Source organism: Staurois parvus, unplaced genomic scaffold (genome assembly GCF_062004578.1).
Source record: "Staurois parvus isolate SC_StPar_1 unplaced genomic scaffold, SC_StPar_1.0 ptg000131l, whole genome shotgun sequence".
NCBI classification, from domain to species: domain Eukaryota; kingdom Metazoa; phylum Chordata; class Amphibia; order Anura; family Ranidae; genus Staurois; species Staurois parvus.
Window position 1 is genome coordinate 8,988,897 of NW_028317927.1, and position 18,376 is coordinate 9,007,272.

Genomic DNA, 18,376 nt, shown 5'->3' on the forward strand with positions numbered 1-18,376 from the left:
CGGGGGCCCCATGAGTTGTCAGTCCACCCCTGACTTACAGTATGTAGGGATTGCAAAGCATGAATCTGTATCATAGCAAACACCAATAAAAATGTCCCTCATTATTATCATTATTATCATCATCATCATCATCATAACCTTTTTCAATTTTCTATTGCAAAAATTAACTGAAAGAAATTTGGAGACTGCCATAGCTGACCTCTTGAAACTGCTAGTTTCTTGCAGTTTCTTGGCAGTCTCTGGCTTTGGTACTTTGGGTCTCTGTGTCGCTGACTTATTACAAATATTCAGCAAGAAGAGTTAAAGCAAAGTCTGAACTCCTGATCTGCACATTTGGTTTGGGATAGTACCCAGAAAGTACTGAAGCCATTGGATCCGCATGACAGTCAGTGATGACAGCCTCCTTATTTTTTTCTGTGCAGGTTTCCTCGGATCTGTTGAGGCCTGTGAAGGCTGACGTTTAAGGAGGCAAGCCTGTTCTTCACTTTGCCTGGAGAGGTTTCCAGGTGCAGGTCAAGCCAGTCGCCATCTAAGTGGATTGTCAATAATTTACCATAGGTCAGGATAGTGGTGTAGATTAATTGCTGAGGAAACCCAGCTACAAGCTTTATATTAAAGTGTAACTCCTGCCTGCTATCATATTACCAATGTTAAGGTCAGTTTATAGTCTTGAATCAGTCCTGAAAAAAATACAGGTGCCACGTAAGTCAGAGAAGGAAGGAAACACAAGTGTTGGCAGCAATTCTGCAAAATGTGCTGCCAAATATAATGGTACATTAAGCTCTTTTATTCTCACAGGTATTATAATAAAAGTACACTCTATTCCTTGGAATTCAAAACAGCCCAATCTTTAACTACCACTGCTTTGCTATTTACCCTTTAGGTTCAATTATTGGCCTAATGACCCTTTGGGATCAATTCACAAAGCTTTAACACCAGCCTAAGGCACTCTGACCACTTCATAACTGTGTGTCTAGAGTGAAAATCTGTGTTATGGTCAATCATCAATCTGTCATAGACCTGTGCAAACCTGTTGCAGCTGGCTGTCTAGGATTAACAGATTCATGGGAGGCAAATACACATAAAAATTGCCACATGGACTTTGCTAAAGCCAGGACTGGACAAGATTTGAACTATCTGTGGGCAGGCTGATTGTACCCAATTAGATTTTCATACAACTTGGGAATAACCAGACTGTTGGATTTTTCATGTGATTATTGCCAGAGGCTATAGCAGGTAGCAATGATCACTGTGTTCTCCCTGCCAGGAGGACACAATAGCTCTGCGGGAGGGATTCCCTAGTCAATGCTGACTGTGTTGATGGGGAAGCAAACTATTTTCTTTCCTGCAACAAAAATTGCATTGTCTACGGCCAGCTTAACTGAGAGTTAGAGCTGATTTGCAGCTAATAGTGTTGGTAGTGTAGCGTTCACCCCTGAAGGAGGTGCTTTAATATAGTGGGTCCCTCCTGCCCTGCACCTATAATGACCTGCCCTTACCTGGACCCAAAAACACAGACACACCTAGAAGGTTTAAATGGGGTTTATTTAAAGGCAGAGCTCTAGAAAAGAATGTGTTATTTAACAACAGTTTACAATATAGCAATGTAGGCACCATGTTAAGCAACACAATTCACAGGGTGTCACTTTTCGTTCACCACATCCACCTGCAAAGAAACTGGTGCAAACACGTGGACTAGGTAATCTCTAGAGAGTGATAGCAGCATGTCATGCAGATTAATGACAATCCAAGTTTGGATGACTTTTACAATACCAATGCAGCCTACCTACTGAAGAGATACTCTATCTAACCACTGACCAGTGTGACAATGTAGAGAGTCTGCTGGCAATGAAGCACTTAAAGGCTAAGTTCACCTTTTTTTTTTCTAAATTCCAGTTCCCCTATGTACCAATATACCATTAATGTACCTCTGTTGCAGAAAAATAAAAGCTCTCTTTGATTTTGAGAACAAGGCCTTACCTTATCCCTTGCCGTATTTTTTTAGAAAGCTTCATCACTTGCTGATATGTAAATTTAGGACAGAAAAACCAGTAAGGCTCAGGAATGATTTCATCAGCTGACCTCGTTAGAACACACCTGTGGCTGCCTTCCTCCCTTCCAGCAGATCTCTTCCAGGCACAGCCCCAGTTCCTTTTGGCTGCTCAATGCACCATTAAAGATGGGAGCACCTTCTAGTGGGTCTTTTGGGGCTAGTTATTGTGTCCTGATAGGTTCTATTCCTTTATGACTTTGGTGGCTATCTCTAGGGTTATGTTCCTTTACTGGTAGTAAGTGGTACTACTAAGTGGTAGTAAAGCTTAACTCTAACTAGTCTTTAAAATGTTCCCCCCTTGCTCCTGCTATCTATCCTGCTTACCCTGTATAAAAAATTTGTATATGTACCTTTTTTAAATCTGGTCCAGTCAAGTGATTTTAGCAGCTCCTGTGCTCCTGTATAAGGGAGCACTTGACAACGGTTGTGAATTCATTGAGCCATGATGTCACCCATAGGCTCCCATGCCCGAGCCATTGTTTGTCCTCCCTCCTTTCTCCTGTAGCAGTCACTCACTGACACAGGGTTGCCAGAGCTGCTGGATTATGTGACCAGATTAAAAATGGGTAAGTACACAGATCTTTTATATACAGAGTATGCAGAACAGGTAGGAGGAGGGGAAAGGGCATTTTTTTTTGTTTTTTTTTAAGAAGTTAGTTAGGCTTTTCTTCAACTTTAAGTTTATCTTCTTTTAGCTTGTCTGTTTATATTGTATTGCTTTTCCCTTCCACTGGCCTGTTCTCCTGTCTGAATGTTAATTTCTTCTTTCTATTCCGGTGGGATATCATTACGCTGTTCGTGGCTTCAGACATGTGCCCAGTTGATTGGAGCCTTGGGATGTTATATTGACTGAAGGCAAGAATGCTTCACACAACACCTGGGGGAGGTGGAGCCTTTAAATTGACTTACTACCACCCTACTGTTTTAAAGGATGGTGCCAATATGGTGCTGGCATCCTCCCAGCTCTCTACCCTAACTGATTAACAACCTGCTTGTGGTATGTTCGCTCTCATTTTTCTTTTGGTAGACATATTACCAAAATCTTTGCCCTAAGCCTCTTTTATTCACTACTAAACCTAAGAGCAATACTTGTTAGACCTGTTCCTCTGCCAGACCAGCAAGTGTGTGGGGAATGTGAAGGACTTCTCCTGTAAATTACAGGAATGAGAACCTACAGGTATCTTTCCTTCTCAAAGAAGAAGTACATGAGTCTCTTGCTGAATTCACAGCAAAACTTGCCAGGAACATCTCAAGTCCATACCCTTTCTAGCTCTCTTGACTCTTCATGCCATCTCAACTGAGTGTTAACAGATACATCAGAAGTCTTGGAGGCATGCAAAGATTTCCCTTAATCTTTGTTGCATCTACCTCACATCTGTCAGCTTCATGTATTCTGACTTTCCAGGCTCTGGGAGAGGAAAGGAGCTCCCTGTCAGATGAAGAGCTTGAATCCTTTGGCTTTAATTTTGCTCTATTGCTGCCCTGTGTTTATGCAGTTAAATAGGCTAAAGAGAGAGAAGACACAATAGAACCTTCGAAGAAAGCCAAAAAGTTTGTACTGTTACTAAAGGTTGTAGACAAGGTTTTTGAGTAACTGTATTCAGAAACTTTATCCTCTCTCTCTGAGACAGATGCCACTTCATTGAACACACCTTCAGTGATGAATGCAGCAGTTATGCTCCTTGAAAAGAACATCACACATATGATGAAGAAGTCTGGTTTCTTTTAAGACATTCTTGAAAGGAGGCTTGTCTGTTAGTCAATGGAGGAGATGGATGCCCTTACCTATCCACTGAATTGCAAAAAAAATATGCTTCTCCCCCACTTTCCCTCATCATGGGCATCCTCACAAGACTTCTGACAAAGAACCTAACTGTTACTGCAATTTTCTCGTATTACCTATGCAGGCCATTGTTTCCCCTGGCCATACAGCTAAGCATATGCCTCCATACTGGAAGGGGGAACTTCTTCATTCATGTCCAGACAGGCTGGCACTTCGAGTCTGGAAGCTGAAAGGAAAAGGTTTAAAGCTCTAGGCTGCCCCTCATCTGTAATCACAACTCTTCTACAGTCTTGCAAATGCTTCACCAATAATATCTATTTCCAGAATTGGGACCAAATGTATTTTTTGCAACAGGCGACGGTTTTGATCCTGTATCTCTTACTGTCACTCACCTGATGGCTTTCCTGCAATCAGGGCTCGAGTTGGGCCTTAGCCCAAGCTCTCTGAAAGTCAAGGTAGCAGCCATCCCAGCTATTGCCAAGATCAGATATGTCCTTCTAAGTGGACTCTTTTTTTTCCCCAACTGGAAAAAAAACAGAATAGTGCTTTCTGTGGAATATCACTTGTTAGTTCTCTTAGTAGCTGTAACATCAGAAAGAAGAGTGGCAGAACTTCAGGCTGTAAGCTCCCCTCAGGGGATCCTTTGCATACATCTCCTGTCCTGTCCCCATCTAAATCTGTGCAGGTGTTGCTGAACTGTGGCGTTAAATAGTTAGCCCCTCCCACTCGCCTAGCTATCCAAGAGAAAGTGGAAACTGTCAACGTGTGTTGTGAAGGATTACAGCTCGAGAAAAGTGCTTTCATTCACAACAACTCTGAATAGCAGGCTGTAGGTCAGTATTAAACAAGGGAGATGAGGAGACGGGTGAAGCTACAGCCAGAATTGATGTCAGGAATGGACTGGCCAGCAATAGTGGGACTCAGCTGCCTTTTGATCTGCAGTACCAGGGCTGGCCAGTGGGTGCTCCCAGCAATCAGAGACTCAACCTTGCAGCCAGTCAAACACCTGGAACTAATTATACTGGTGTATTTAAGGGACATTCAGACCTGCAGACTCTGCCTTGGTGTTGTGTTTCTCTTGGGCCCTGTATCCTGTTCCTGCTCTCTGTTCCTGTCTGATTCTCTGCTGACCCTGCTCTGATCCCTGGCTTGTCTGACCATTCTCCTCTGCCTGACCCTCTGTACCACGCTGCCCGCTACCTGCTGAACCTGGCCTGTGACCCCGACCATTCTCCGCTTGCTCCCCCTGTACCTACCTGCCCGACTGATATTGACCCGGCCTGCCTGACGACGCTTGCATTGTATGTACTGTTATCTGTGGGTGGTTGGTTGGTTTGTTTGCACTGTGTTATGTTTTAGTATTGCACTGCGTTTATGTTTGTATGGTTAGTGTTAATAAATTACATTGTTTATAACATATCTGAAGTCTGCGTTTCCCTGCGTCAGTCACACACCTCTGGTCATACCTGGGAGCCCTGACATTACACCAAGGCCAATCCTGACCAGAAGTGGCTGCACAGGGAAGCCATCTTGGCTTGTTGATGGGAAGGATGGATCTGGATGAGGTTGCGTATTTATATCTGCTAGTGTTTGATGACAGGGAGTATGCTTATCAAACTCTGAAGGAGTATACCCGGGATGAACTGCTAGAATGTATACGGCTCGCTCATGTTCTAGTAGATCAGGGCACAGAGTTCTCTGAGGTGCAGCCTTTGATTGAGGTTTGTGCTGAGTTGGTTTCATCTGGTACCCCCGAATGCAGGGATGAATTTTTGCCACCATTTAGTGCAGACCAGGTAGAGTCCCTGGTGTGGTTATTAGAGGATGATGTGGGTTACTTTCTGGAGCGTTATTCCACATGTTCACCACAGACACTAAGAGATTGTATAAACACAGTGCAGTCTTTGGTCAGACAGGCTTTGTGTAAGCTCAGCTTTGTTCAACCCATACTGCAGACATGGACAGACTTGTTGCACCCAGCCTCAGTCAGCTTACAAAAACCCAGTCCTGCTTCTAATCTATTTCCTCAAAACTCTATTCCTGCATTCCCAACAGCTCCTCCTGCCCTGCTATCTACCGCATGTCAGTACCCTGTTCCCACTCGCTGCACCTATCCTGCCTTTAACCCTGTAAAAAAGCCCTCTGTAGCAACTGCTCCCTCTCCTGTTCCATCCTCCAGCTCTTCTCTGTCTCCAGCTGCTCCATTCGTTTGCAGACCTGCGTTTACTTGCAGTGCTCCAGTAGTTAAAACCAGAAAAAAGCGAAAATTCTTTCCAACCAATACCATCCTGCCAGTATCCAAACCGGTGAACCTGCCTTCCGTGGTTCAGCCTGAAGCCTCTACTCAGCCTGAATCCTCTACTCAGCCTGATTCCTGTACTCGGCCTGATGCCTGTACTCAGCCTGATGCCTCTCTTCTGCCTGAAGCCTCTACTCGGCCTGATGCCTGTACTCAGCCTGATGCCTGTACTCAGCCTGATGCCTGTACTCAGCCTGATGCCTGTACTCAGCCTGATGCCTGTACTCAGCCTGATGCCTGTACTCAGCCTGATGTCTGTACGCAGCCTGATGTCTCTACTCGGCCTGATGCCTGTACGCAGCCTGATGCCTCTCTTCAGCCTGAAGCCTCTACTCGGCCTGAAGCCTCTACTCGGCCTGATGCCTCTACTCGGCCTGAAGCCTCTACTCAGCCGGACGCCGGCATTCAGCCTGATGCCTCTACCCAGCATGATGAACTGATCCAGCCTGACGATCCTATTAGGCCAGTTGACTCGATGCCCGCTGTTGATCCAGATGATCCGGTACCTGATCCGGTGCCCGCTGTCGTGCCAATTGACTCAGAGCCCGCTGTCGTACCTGGTGACTCGGTGCCCACTGCCTTGCCAGATGACGCGGTGCCCGCTGGCAAGCCAAATGACCTGATGCCTGGTGACCCAGTGCCCGCTGTCATACCTGGTGACCCGATGCCCGCTGTCGAGCCAGACGATCCAATGCCTGGTGACCCGGTGCCCACTGCCTTGCCAGATGATGCGGTGCCCGCTGGCAAGCCAAATGACCTGATCCCTGGTGACCCAGTGCCCGCTGTCACACCTGGTGACCCGATGCCCGCTGTCGAGCCAGACAATCCGGTACCTGATGACCCGGTGCCCACTGTCGTGCCTGTTGACTCGGAGCCCACTGCCTTGCCAGATGACGCGGTGCCCGCTGTCGAGCCAAATGACCTGATGCCTGGTGACCCGATGCCCGCTGTCCAGCCAGACGATTCAATGTCTGCCCCAGTGCCCGCGGTCATGCCAGTTGACTCGGAGCCCACTGCCTTGCCAGATGACGCGGTGCTCGCTGTCGAGCCAAATGACTTGATGCCTGGTGACCCGATGCCCGCTGTCCAGTCAGACGATCCAATGTCTGACCCAGTGCCCGCGGTCATACCAGTTGACTCGGAGCCCACTGCCTTGCCAGATGACGCGGTGCCCGCTGTCGAGCCAAATGACCTGATGCCTGGTGACCCGATGCCCGCTGTCCAGCCAGACGATCCATTGTCTGACCCAGTGCCAGCGGTCATGCCAGTTGACTCGGAGCCCACTGTCGTGCCTGGTGACTCGGTGCCCGCCGCTTCGCCTGGGGGCCCGAGACCTGTCGCTCCGCCTGGGGGTCCGGCGCCCACCGCTCCGCCTGGGGGTCCGGCGCCCGCCGCCCCGCCTAGGGGCCTGAGACCTGTCGCTCCGCCTGAGGGCCCGAGACCTGTTGCTCCACCTGGGGGTCTGGCGCCCGCCGCTCCGCCCGAGGGCCCGAGACCTGTCGCTCCGCCTGGGGGTCCAGCGCCCGCCGCTCCACCTGAGGGCCCGAGACCTGTCGCTCCACCTGGGGGTCCGGCGCCCGCCGCTCCGCCTGAGGGCCCGAGACCTGTCGCTCCACCTGGGGGTCCAGCGCCCGCCGCTCCGCCTGAGGGCCCGAGACCTGTCGCTCCACCTGGGGGTCCGGCGACCGCCGCTCCGCCTGAGGGCCCGAGACCTGTCGCTCCGCCTGGGGGTCCGGCGCCCGCCGCTCCACCTGGGGGCCCGATGCCTGTTGCCCCGCCTGGGGGCCCGATGCCTGTCGCCCCGCCAGAGGGCCCGATGCCTGTCGCCCCGCCTGGGGGGCCGATGCCTGTCGCCCCTCCTGGGGGCCCGGCGCCCGCCGCTCCGCCTGGGGGCCCGATGCCTGTCGCCCCGCCTGGGGGCCCGATGCCTGTCGCCCCGCCTGGGGGCCCGATGCCTGTCGCCCCGCCTGGGGGCCCGACGCCTGTTGCCCCGCCTGGGGGCCCGATGCCGGTCGCCCTGCCTGGGGACCCGATGCCGGTCGCCCCGCCCGGGGGCCCGATGCCTGTTGCCCCGCCCGGGGGCCCGGTGCCTGCTGCTCCGCCCGGGGGCCCGCTGCCTGCTGCTCCGCCCGGGGGCCCGCTTCCTGCTGCTCCGCCTGGGGGCCCGGTGCCTGCTGCCCCGCCTGGGGGCCCGGTGCCTGCTGCTCCGCCTGGTGGCCCGCTGCCTGCTGCTTCGCCTGGTAATCCGATGTGCCTCTGCCCCGAGTCCTGCCCGATGTGCCTCTGCCCGGAGTCCAGCCCGGTGTGCCTCTGCCCGGTGTGCCTCTGCCCGATGTGCCTCTACCCGGAGTCCAGCCCGATGTGCCTCTGCCCGGAGTCCAGCCCGATGTGCCTCTGCCCGGAGTCCAGCCCGATGTGCCTCTGCCCGGAGTCCAGCCCGATGTGCCTCTGCCCGGAGTCCAGCCCGATGTGCCTCTGCCCGGAGTCCAGCCCGATGTGTCTCTGCCCGGTGTGCCGCTGCCCGGAGTGCCTCTGCCCGGAGTCCAGCCCGATATGCCTCTGCCCGGAGTCCAGCCCGATATGCCTCTGCCCGGAGTCCAGCCCGATGTGCCTCTGCCCGGAGTCCAGCCCGATGTGCCTCTGCCCGGAGTCCAGCCCGATGTGCCTCTGCCCGGAGTCCAGCCCGATGTGTCTCTGCCCAGTGTGCCGCTGCCTGGAGTGCCTCTGCCCGGAGTCCAGCCCGATGTGCCTCTGCCCGGAGTCCAGCCCGATGTGCCTCTGCCCGGAGTCCAGCCCGATGTGCCTCTGCCCGGAGTCCAGCCCGATGTGCCTCTGCCCGGAGTCCAGCCCGTTGTGCCTCTGCCCGGAGTCCAGCCCGATGTGCCTTTGCCCGGAGTCCTGCCCGATGTGCCTCTGCCCGGTGTGCCGCTGCCCGGAGTCCTGCCCGGTGTGCCAGTCTTTGATATCCCGCCAGTTACCAGACCCGGGCGGTGGAACATTTTGCCCAGCTAGGACTGTTTGGAGCGTCCTGAGGCCGCTCCTTGAGGGGGGGGTACTGTCAGGAATGGACTGGCCAGCAATAGTGGGACTCAGCTGCCTTATGAGCTGCAGTACCAGGGCTGGCCAGCGGGTGCTCCCAGCAATCAGAGACTCAACCTTGCAGCCAGTCAAACACCTGGAACTAATTATACTGGTGTATTTAAGGGACATTCAGACCTGCAGACTCTGCCTTGGTGTTGTGTTTCTCTTGGGCCCTGTATCCTGTTCCTGCTCTCTGTTCCTGTCTGATTCTCTGCTGACCCTGTTCTGATCCCTGGCTTGTCTGACCAGTCTCCTCTGCCTGACCCTCTGTACCACGCTGCCCGCTACCTGCTGAACCTGGCCTGTGACCCCGACCATTCTCCGCTTGCTCCCCCTGTACCTACCTGCCCGACTGATATTGACCCGGCCTGCCTGACGACGCTTGCATTGTATGTACTGTTATCTGTGGGTGGTTGGTTGGTTTGTTTGCACTGTGTTATGTTTTAGTATTGCACTGCGTTTATGTTTGTATGGTTAGTGTTAATAAATTACATTGTTTATAACATATCTGAAGTCTGCGTTTCCCTGCGTCAGTCACACACCTCTGGTCATACCCGGGAGCCCTGACAATTGATACCCACAACCTAGATTTTAATAGGGACAGGTGCTTGATTCACAGGGATCCCTGGAGAATATACCACATTTTTTTTCCTTTCGGTGATAGATCTTCTTTAATTCTCCACGAGTAAGAAGTATTCCTTCTCTAGGGGTTGCCTAGGGTTGTTACCACACCTGACGAAACCTTGGTAATCTGACCAAGGGACCTCCACAATTTACCTGAAGTAAGGAGGTGGATGCAAGCTGATCTTGTGACTATGTGGTCAGTTCGTGAGTATGAGAAGTGGACATGAGAGTAATGGGTATAACCTCACTTAGTCAAGTTCCTTCCAAACGTCAACCAGATCTTGGTAAAACAAAATTTTGGCCAATTTAGTTCCAAATTTGGGTGGATATTTTAGTAGGGACTTGTCTTTGCTGGATTTATTAAAGATTAAGCCTAAATCAAGTCAAATATTTAGGGCTGGATCACACCAGATGTAGTCCAGTGCATTTTTAATATGCATGAAAAATGCATGCACATTATTTTCCATGTATGGTAAGCATATATTGTTTCACAGAAGAGCAGCACAGGAGTATTTTTATTATTAACAGAAGCCTTTCTTTAACATTTCTGAGCCTAGTCACAAGCACAACCTCATTGGGTGCTTGGCCTGTGCTGGCAGGCTTATCGCCGTACTTACCAGAGTAATGGGAAAGTATGTATCATATTGTAAATGTTGCAGAAGTTGATAAATGGAAGAAAACATCTTTGTGCTGACTTTCCACTTATGCCAGAAACTCTTCTATGTAAAGATGGATGGTCATAATTATGTCTCCAGTGATGAGGAAAGCAACAACCTTTGTTCACAGTAAAAAAACCTGAAAGTTTCCTTTGATGAAAAAAGTAAAAAAGATTAAAATGTAAAGACATTAATGTGTGCAGAGCTCCCTAGACACAAATGTACCGAGGCAAAACTAGAGGCTTTTAACCTTTTCCAGCTGCTGCCTTATCGCTCTTAACCCCCCTGGTCACATCAGAGCCGATTTTGAAATTTTGTGCAACTTACAGTGAATTTTAAAATCGGGTGACCTGCCGATTTCTTTGCAGTTTGCAAGACATCTGACACAGATGTCTATGCAAATCGCAACAAAAGTAGTACACGGACTACTTTAGAAATCGGTGTGGCTCTGACCAAGTCAGAACTGCACCGATATGACCTCTCTAATAGCGGACAGTAGGGTGCGACTTTGCATACGATTTTAAAGTCACTTGGCATGCAAATCGCATGCCAAGTCGCACCCGATGTGACCAGGGGCTTAAGAGGTTATACAGTTGTGACCAAAATTATTCAACCCCCACTGAAATTGAGTGTTTTGGCCAGTTTGACATTGCTTTTGATCATTCAGTCATCTTGCTTACATTTACATTAAAGAGGCACTTGTAGGTCAGACAAATATAACATAACAGTTATAATGAAATAACCACAAATGTCTTTTCTGTGCTCACAGCATTATCAGTTTTATTCAACCCCCAAGTGACATTCAATCTTAGTACTTAGTACAGCATCCTTTTACAGTTATAACAGCTTTTAAACGTGAAGCATAGCTTGACACAAGTGTCTTGCAGCGATCTACGGGTATCTTCGCCCATTCTTCATGGGCAAAGGCCTCCAGTTCAGTCACATTCTTAGGCTTGCGCACTGCAACTGCTTTCTTTAAGTCCCACCAGAGGTTCTCAATCGGATTTAAGTCTGGTGACTGCGATGGCCACTCCAAAATGTTCCAGCCTTTCCTCTGCAACCATGCTCTAGTGGACTTGGAGGTATGCTTGGGATCATTGTCCTGTTGAAAGGTCCAACGTCTCCCAAGCCTCAGGTGTGTGACGGACTGCATCACGTTTCCATCCAATATCTCCTGGTACTGAAGAGAATTCATGGTACCTTGCACACGCTGAAGCTTCCCTGTACCTGCAGAAGCAAAACAGCCCCAAAGCATGATTGACCCTCCACCATGCTTCACAGTAGGCAAGGTGTTCTTTTCATCATAGGCCTTGTTCTTCCTCCTCCAAACATAGCGTTGATCCATGGGCCCAAACAGTTCTAATTTTGTTTCATCAGTCCACAGAACACTATCCCACAACTTTTGTGGTTTGTCCACATGGCTTTTGGCATACTGCAGTCGACTCTTCTTATTCTTTGGAGACAGCAAGGGGGTACGCCTGGGAGTTCTGGCACGGAGGCCTTCATTACGCAGTGTGCGTCTTATTGTCTGGGCTGAAACTTCTGTACCCACATCTGACAAATCTTTTCTCAGTTCCTCAGCAGTCACACGGGGACTTCTCTCCACTCTACGCTTCAGGTAGCGCACAGCAGTCGAAGTCAGCATCTTCTTTCTGCCACGACCAGGTAGCGTTTCAACAGTGCCCTTTGCCTTGAATTTGCGAATGATGCTTCCTAAGGTGTCTCTTGGTATGTTTAACATCTTTGCAATCTTCTTATAGCCATTGCCCTTCCTGTGAAGAGAAATCACCTCTTCTCTTGTCTTCCTGGACCATTCTCTTGCCTTCACCATGTTTGTAACCACACCAGTAAATGTCTAGAAGGAGCTGAGTATCACAGTCATTTTAAAGCTGCCTAATTGGTGCTTATTATGCTTGATTGCTGCTCGGTGACATCCACAGGTGTTTTCAATACCTGATGGAAAGCACCTGTATGAACCTCTGTTCTTCAGAGTGGTAGTCTTTAAGGGGTTGAATAATTGTGGCAATGAAGAAACCACATAAGAACCATTTACTACTGTATTACATAAACAATTGATGTCATTTTAGTTGCATTTGGGTAGTTACAACGTCCTTGTAGGATTTGATTCTGAATACAATTCCAAATGTACACTATAGTCCCTAAACCCCTTTACAGCATTGGGGGTTGAATAATTTTGGTCACAACTGTAAATGCCAGGAGGCGAAAGTGGGCATTCCAATCATGGGACAGCTGTGATTGGCAGTCACAGTGGTCACATGATCGGAATGCTCCCGATCGCAAGTAGACATCAGTAGCTTTCCAGTACCTGCTAGTAAATGTGCTGGGAGAATACAGGGTGTGCACTATCGGCACAGAAAATGTTTACATTTGGGATGCATATATGCAGCCTCTCAGCACTAAAGCCCACCTGCCAAGAGGCCGCCTATATGCATACAGGCAGTGGGAACAGGTTAAGCTTCAATCCTGGACAGTTGCCATGTAGGACCTATGAAACATAAACAATTGCTTGTTAATTTAAAGCAGGACTTTACTCTAAAGAGGAAGTTCTGCCTTTTGCCCTCCTTCCACATCTACTACTATTGGAACTTTTTTGGGAGGGGGAGTGGGTACCTGGTTTTGACAGGTACCCGCATCCAATTCTGATCAGATCACTGTGGCAATTTCATTGGAAGCTCTCCACCCACCCTTTATCCTGCCCCCAACCCTCTGGAACATAAGCAAAATGCAGCGTGCACATGCACTGTGGGGAGCAGGCTAAGAAGCCACAAGGAACCACAGCTGGCTTCCCACAGTAAAATTGTTGAGGAACCAAAGACCGGAGAACAACTGATCCAGGTGATGATGGCGCTGGATCCCTGAACAGGTGAGTGTTCCTTTTATTAGAAACCAGCAGCTACAGCATTTGTAGCTGCTGACTTTTAATTTTTATCAAACAAACTGAAGCTCTTCTTTAGGAATTTACACAAGCATCATGTTAAATTTTCAAAAGAGACATATATTATTGTTATTTTGGAACACCTTATCAGGATGATCACGACTCATACTAGTATGTGTATGTATGAATGTAAGATAGGGACCTTAGATTATACGTCCCTTGAGGGTTAGGAACTGATGTAAATGTACAATATATATGTAAAAGCACTGCATAAATTGATACTGCTATATAAGTACCTGTAATAAATAAATAAATAAAATCATTGGATTCATGTGTTACAATCACCTCCATGGCCACAGGTGTATACAATCAAGCACCTACAGAAGGCATGCAGACTGCTTCTACAAACATTTGTGAAAGAATGGGTCGCTCTTAGGAGCTCAGTGAATTAAAGCATGGTAATGTGATAGGCTGCCACCTGTGCAATAAGTCCATCCGTGAAATTTCCTTGCTACTAAATATTCCATGGTCAATTGTTAGTGGTATTAAAACAAAGTGGAAGCAACTGGGAACAACAGCAACTCAGCCACTAAGTGGTAGGCCATGTAAAATGACAGAGCGGGATCTGTGCATGCTGAAGCAGACAGTGATCAGAAGTCGCCAGCTGTCTGCAAAGTCAATAGCTAAAGACCTCCAAACTTCATGTGGCCTTCAGATTAGCATAACAACAGTGTGTAGAGAACTTCATGGAATGGGTTTCCATGGCCGAGTAGCTGCATCCAAGTCTTACATCACCAAGTGCAATGCAAAGCGTCAGATGCAGTGGTGTAAAGCACGCCACCACACGACCCTAGAGCAGTGGAGACGTGTTCTTTGGAGTAACTAATCACGCCTCTCTGTCTGGCAATCAGATGGACATGTCTGGGTTTGATGGTTGCCAGGAGAATGGTACTTGCCTGACTGTATTGTGCCAAGTGTAAAGTTTGGTGGAGAGGGGATTTTGGTGTGGGGTTGTTTTTCAGGGGTTGGGCTTGGCCCCTTAGTTCCAACGAAGGGAACTCTTAAGGCGTCAGCATACCAAGACATTTTAGACAAATTCATGCTCCCAGCTTTGTGGGAACAGTTTGGGGACGACCCCTTCCTGTTCCAACATGACTGCGCACCAGTGCACAAAGCAAGGTCCATAAAGACATGGATGAGTGAGTTTGGGGTGGAGGAACTTGACTGGCCTGCAGATAGTCTTGACCTCAATCCAATAGAATACCTTTGGAATGAATTAGAGTGGACACTGCGAGCCAGGCCTTCTCATCCAACATCAGTGCCTGACCTCACAAATGTGCTTCTGGAAGAATGGTCAAACCTTCCCATAGACACACTCCTAAACCTTGTGGACAGCCTTCCTAGAAGAGTTGAAGCTGTTAGCTACAAAGGGTGGGTCAACTCAATATTGAACCCTGTAGACTAAGACTAGGATGCCATTAAAGTTCATGTGCATGTAAAGGCAGGCATCTCAATACTTTTGGCAAGATAGTGTATATAGAGTATTCAGAAACGGTGAATAGGAAATTCTGAAGAAACCAGAAGAATATTTCCAGAAATGTTTAGTTTTCCTTGTGTACTTTTAACTGTGGTGTTTGCCAGGAATGTTACCTCATTCCTTGGCAGTAAGTCATATTTGTTTTATATGTGACCTAAACTCGTGTTTTATCTATGTCCAATTAAATAGAAATTAACTGGTCTAAGGGTGATTGAGAATAAGCATGTTTGGGCCTTTCACCTTTTTGAGAAAACTACCAGCGCATCAGCATAGCTGTAGCATTAGTGATTTAAAGCTAAACTCTATGCAAATAAAAACACCAGTTAAAGTGGTTATAAACCCTTACATATATATACCCAGTGAATTAACCGGCCTCAGTTGATGCACAGAAATGAAACAAATCCTCCAACATAAGTTGTACCTGTTTATCTGTGGTCTTCTTTTCTCCACATCCATTCAAATTGCAGAGTTTACCTAGGATCTCTCAGAGCTCTGAGAGCTGATTGGAGGGAAGGGACACACCCCCCTCCACACAACACACAGGGACAGAGCTGAGGCTGTCAAGCACTAGGTGTGCCCTCCCCTGTCACCATTTTTCTCTTGGTGTCAGGAAAACTCATCAGAAGTGCTTCATACAGATAACAAAGGAACAAGACAGTAGACAGAAATTATACTAAGGTCTCTGAATTGAGACAAGTACACACTGTAGAAGGATATGCTTTGTTCATTATTCATGTCAGAGGTTTGCACCCACTTTAATGCAGTTCTTTCAGCTTTAAAAATGATGTAATCCTCTGTACAGCATTAAACAATTTGGAAGTGGTAGGTACAGAACTAGGGCCAGTCGTTATCTTGGACACATGTGCTGACAATAGATTGACAGAATGAGATAGCCATACTGCGATTATAAAAACATAAAAAATTAGGGAATAGAGCCAACATGTTTCAGGGCTAAACCTTGCATGGTTCATCAAGAAAAAGACACAAATACAAAAACATAAACTACAGGTGCATCTCAATAAATTAGAATATCATCAAAAAGTTAAATTATTTCAGTAATTCAATTCAAAAAGTGAAACTCATATATTATATAGATTCATTACACACAGAGTGATATATTTCAAGCATTTTTTTTCTTTTAATTTTTATAATTATGGCTAACAGCTAGTGAAAACCCAAAATTCAGTATCTCAGAAAATTAGAATATTGTGAAAAGGTTCAGTATTGTAGACTCATGGGGGTTTATTTACTAAAGATGGAGAGTCCAAAATCAGACTCCCTTCTGCATAGAAACCAATCAGCTTCTAACCTCAGCTTGTTCAATGAAGCTTTGGCAATGAAACCTGGAAGCTGATTGGTTTCTATGCAGAAGGGAGTCTGATTTTGGACTCTCCAGCTTTAGTAAATAAACCCCATGGTGTCACACTCTAATCATCTAATTACCTCAAATCACCTGTAAAGATCTCCTGAGTCTTTAAATGGTCTTTCAGTCTGGTTCCGTAGGTTACACAATCATGAGGAAAACTGCTGACTTGATAGTTGTCCAGAAGACAGTCATTGACACCCTCCACAAGGAGGGTAAGTCGCAAAAGGTGATTGCTAAAGAAGCTGGCTGTTCACAGAGTGCTGTATCCAAGCATATTAACAGAAAGTTGAGTGGAAGGAAAAAGTGTAGTTAAAAAAAGGTGCACAAGCAACAGGGAAAACCAAAGCCTTGAGGGGATTGTGAAGCTGTTGCTCAGTGGTTCAAAGTCCTCTTTTCTGATGAAAGTAAAGTTTGCATTTAATTTGGAAATCAAGGTCTCAGAGTCTGGAGGAAGATTAGAGAGGCACAGAATCCAAGTTGCAGTGTGAGGTTTCCATAGTCAGTGATGATCTGGGAAGCCATGTCGTCTTCTGGTGTTGGTCCACTGTGTTTTATGAAGTCCAAGGTCAGCGCAGCCATCTACCAGGAAATTCTAGAGCACTTCATGTTTCCCTCTGCTGACCAGCTTTATGGAGATGCTGATTTCATTTTCCAGCAGGACTTGGCACCTGCCCACACTGCCAAACTACCAATACCTGGTTTAATGATCATGGTATTACTGTGTTTGATTGGTCAGCAAACTTGCCTGACCTAAACCTCATAGAGAATCTGTGGGGTATTGTCAAGAGGAAGATGAGAGAGAGGCACCAGACCCAATAATGCAGACCAGTTAAAGGCCGCTATCAAAGCAACCTGGGCTCCGATAACACCTCAGCAGTGCCACAGGCTGATCGTCTCCAAGCCACGCTGCATTGATACAGTAATTCATGCAAAAGGAGCCCCGACCAAGTATTACTTGCATACTATACTGTACATGGACTTACTTTTCAGTAAGACAACATTTCTGTATTAAAAATCCTTTTTTTATTGGTCTTGCATAATATTCTAATTTTTTTGAGATACTGAATTTTGGGTTTTCACTAGCTGTAAGCCATAATCATCAAAGTAAAAAGAAAGAAATGCTTGCAATATATCACTCTGCATGTAACAAATCTATATATTTTATGAGGTTCACTTTTTGAAATTAATTACTGAAATAAATTACCTTTTTGATGATTTTCTAATTTATTGAGATGCACCTGTAAATCAACTTGCATTATGCAATAAAACAACCTAATAAACAGATCACTGGATTTTAATGCATCTAATATAAAAGTTTTCCTAAGTGAAAATAATATAATACATGATAATATTCTCATTATATTTTATGATGTGGCCATGTACTATCATATTATTTATGATATTTCAGGAATGGTGAGAAATATAAATCATTTGGCAGATAAAACAACTATGTTATGTGCCTTTTCAACTGTATGCTTATCTGTTTTTCATCTTTTATAAAAACAGAAAAATGACATTGTATGAGAAATTTATAACAGTCAGGAATATTGTAATTGTGAACAGAGGTTCTGGTACTATTGATACTATATCCATCTTGCATTTTTTTCTTATTACCTTAAATAAATTTGGGAAAATAGCCATTGCTTGCTATAATGATTTTCTCAAACACATGCTTTTTTAGCTGTAAACTATGTTTACTAGTTCAGATGGGATGAGATGTCTGTTTCCTATCAGATGATATTGACTTGATTTTGTTTGAAGTATAGAGGTAGTAAGTGCTATAGCTTTAAAAAGCCAATGACCGCTTAGGAAATGTTTTTTTTTATTAGTACAACAGTAAAGTTGAGCATAAATGGGCAGAAGTCCCACAAGAATGGCAGGTGGAAGACATCTGTGCTGTGTTCAAATGCAATTGATAGGGCAGCTGTCACCCCATCATATATTAGTGATCTTTTGCATTTGGCCAAAAGGTGTTATGGTACATGAAATAACTTTTTCTGTCACAGAAATGAAAATACGTGCTCACCTAAAGATTCTACAGCAAGTTGAAAAATCATGGTATTGAGCATTTCAGTGTCTGA

At 46.7% G+C, this 18,376-nt stretch overlaps 1 protein-coding gene across 1 annotated transcript in view; it reads left to right on the forward strand.

The window, feature by feature from the left end:
* Positions 1-18,376, forward strand: part of MED12L (mediator complex subunit 12L) — a 464,120-nt gene that overhangs the window by 66,115 nt on the left and 379,629 nt on the right. The window lies entirely within an intron of this gene.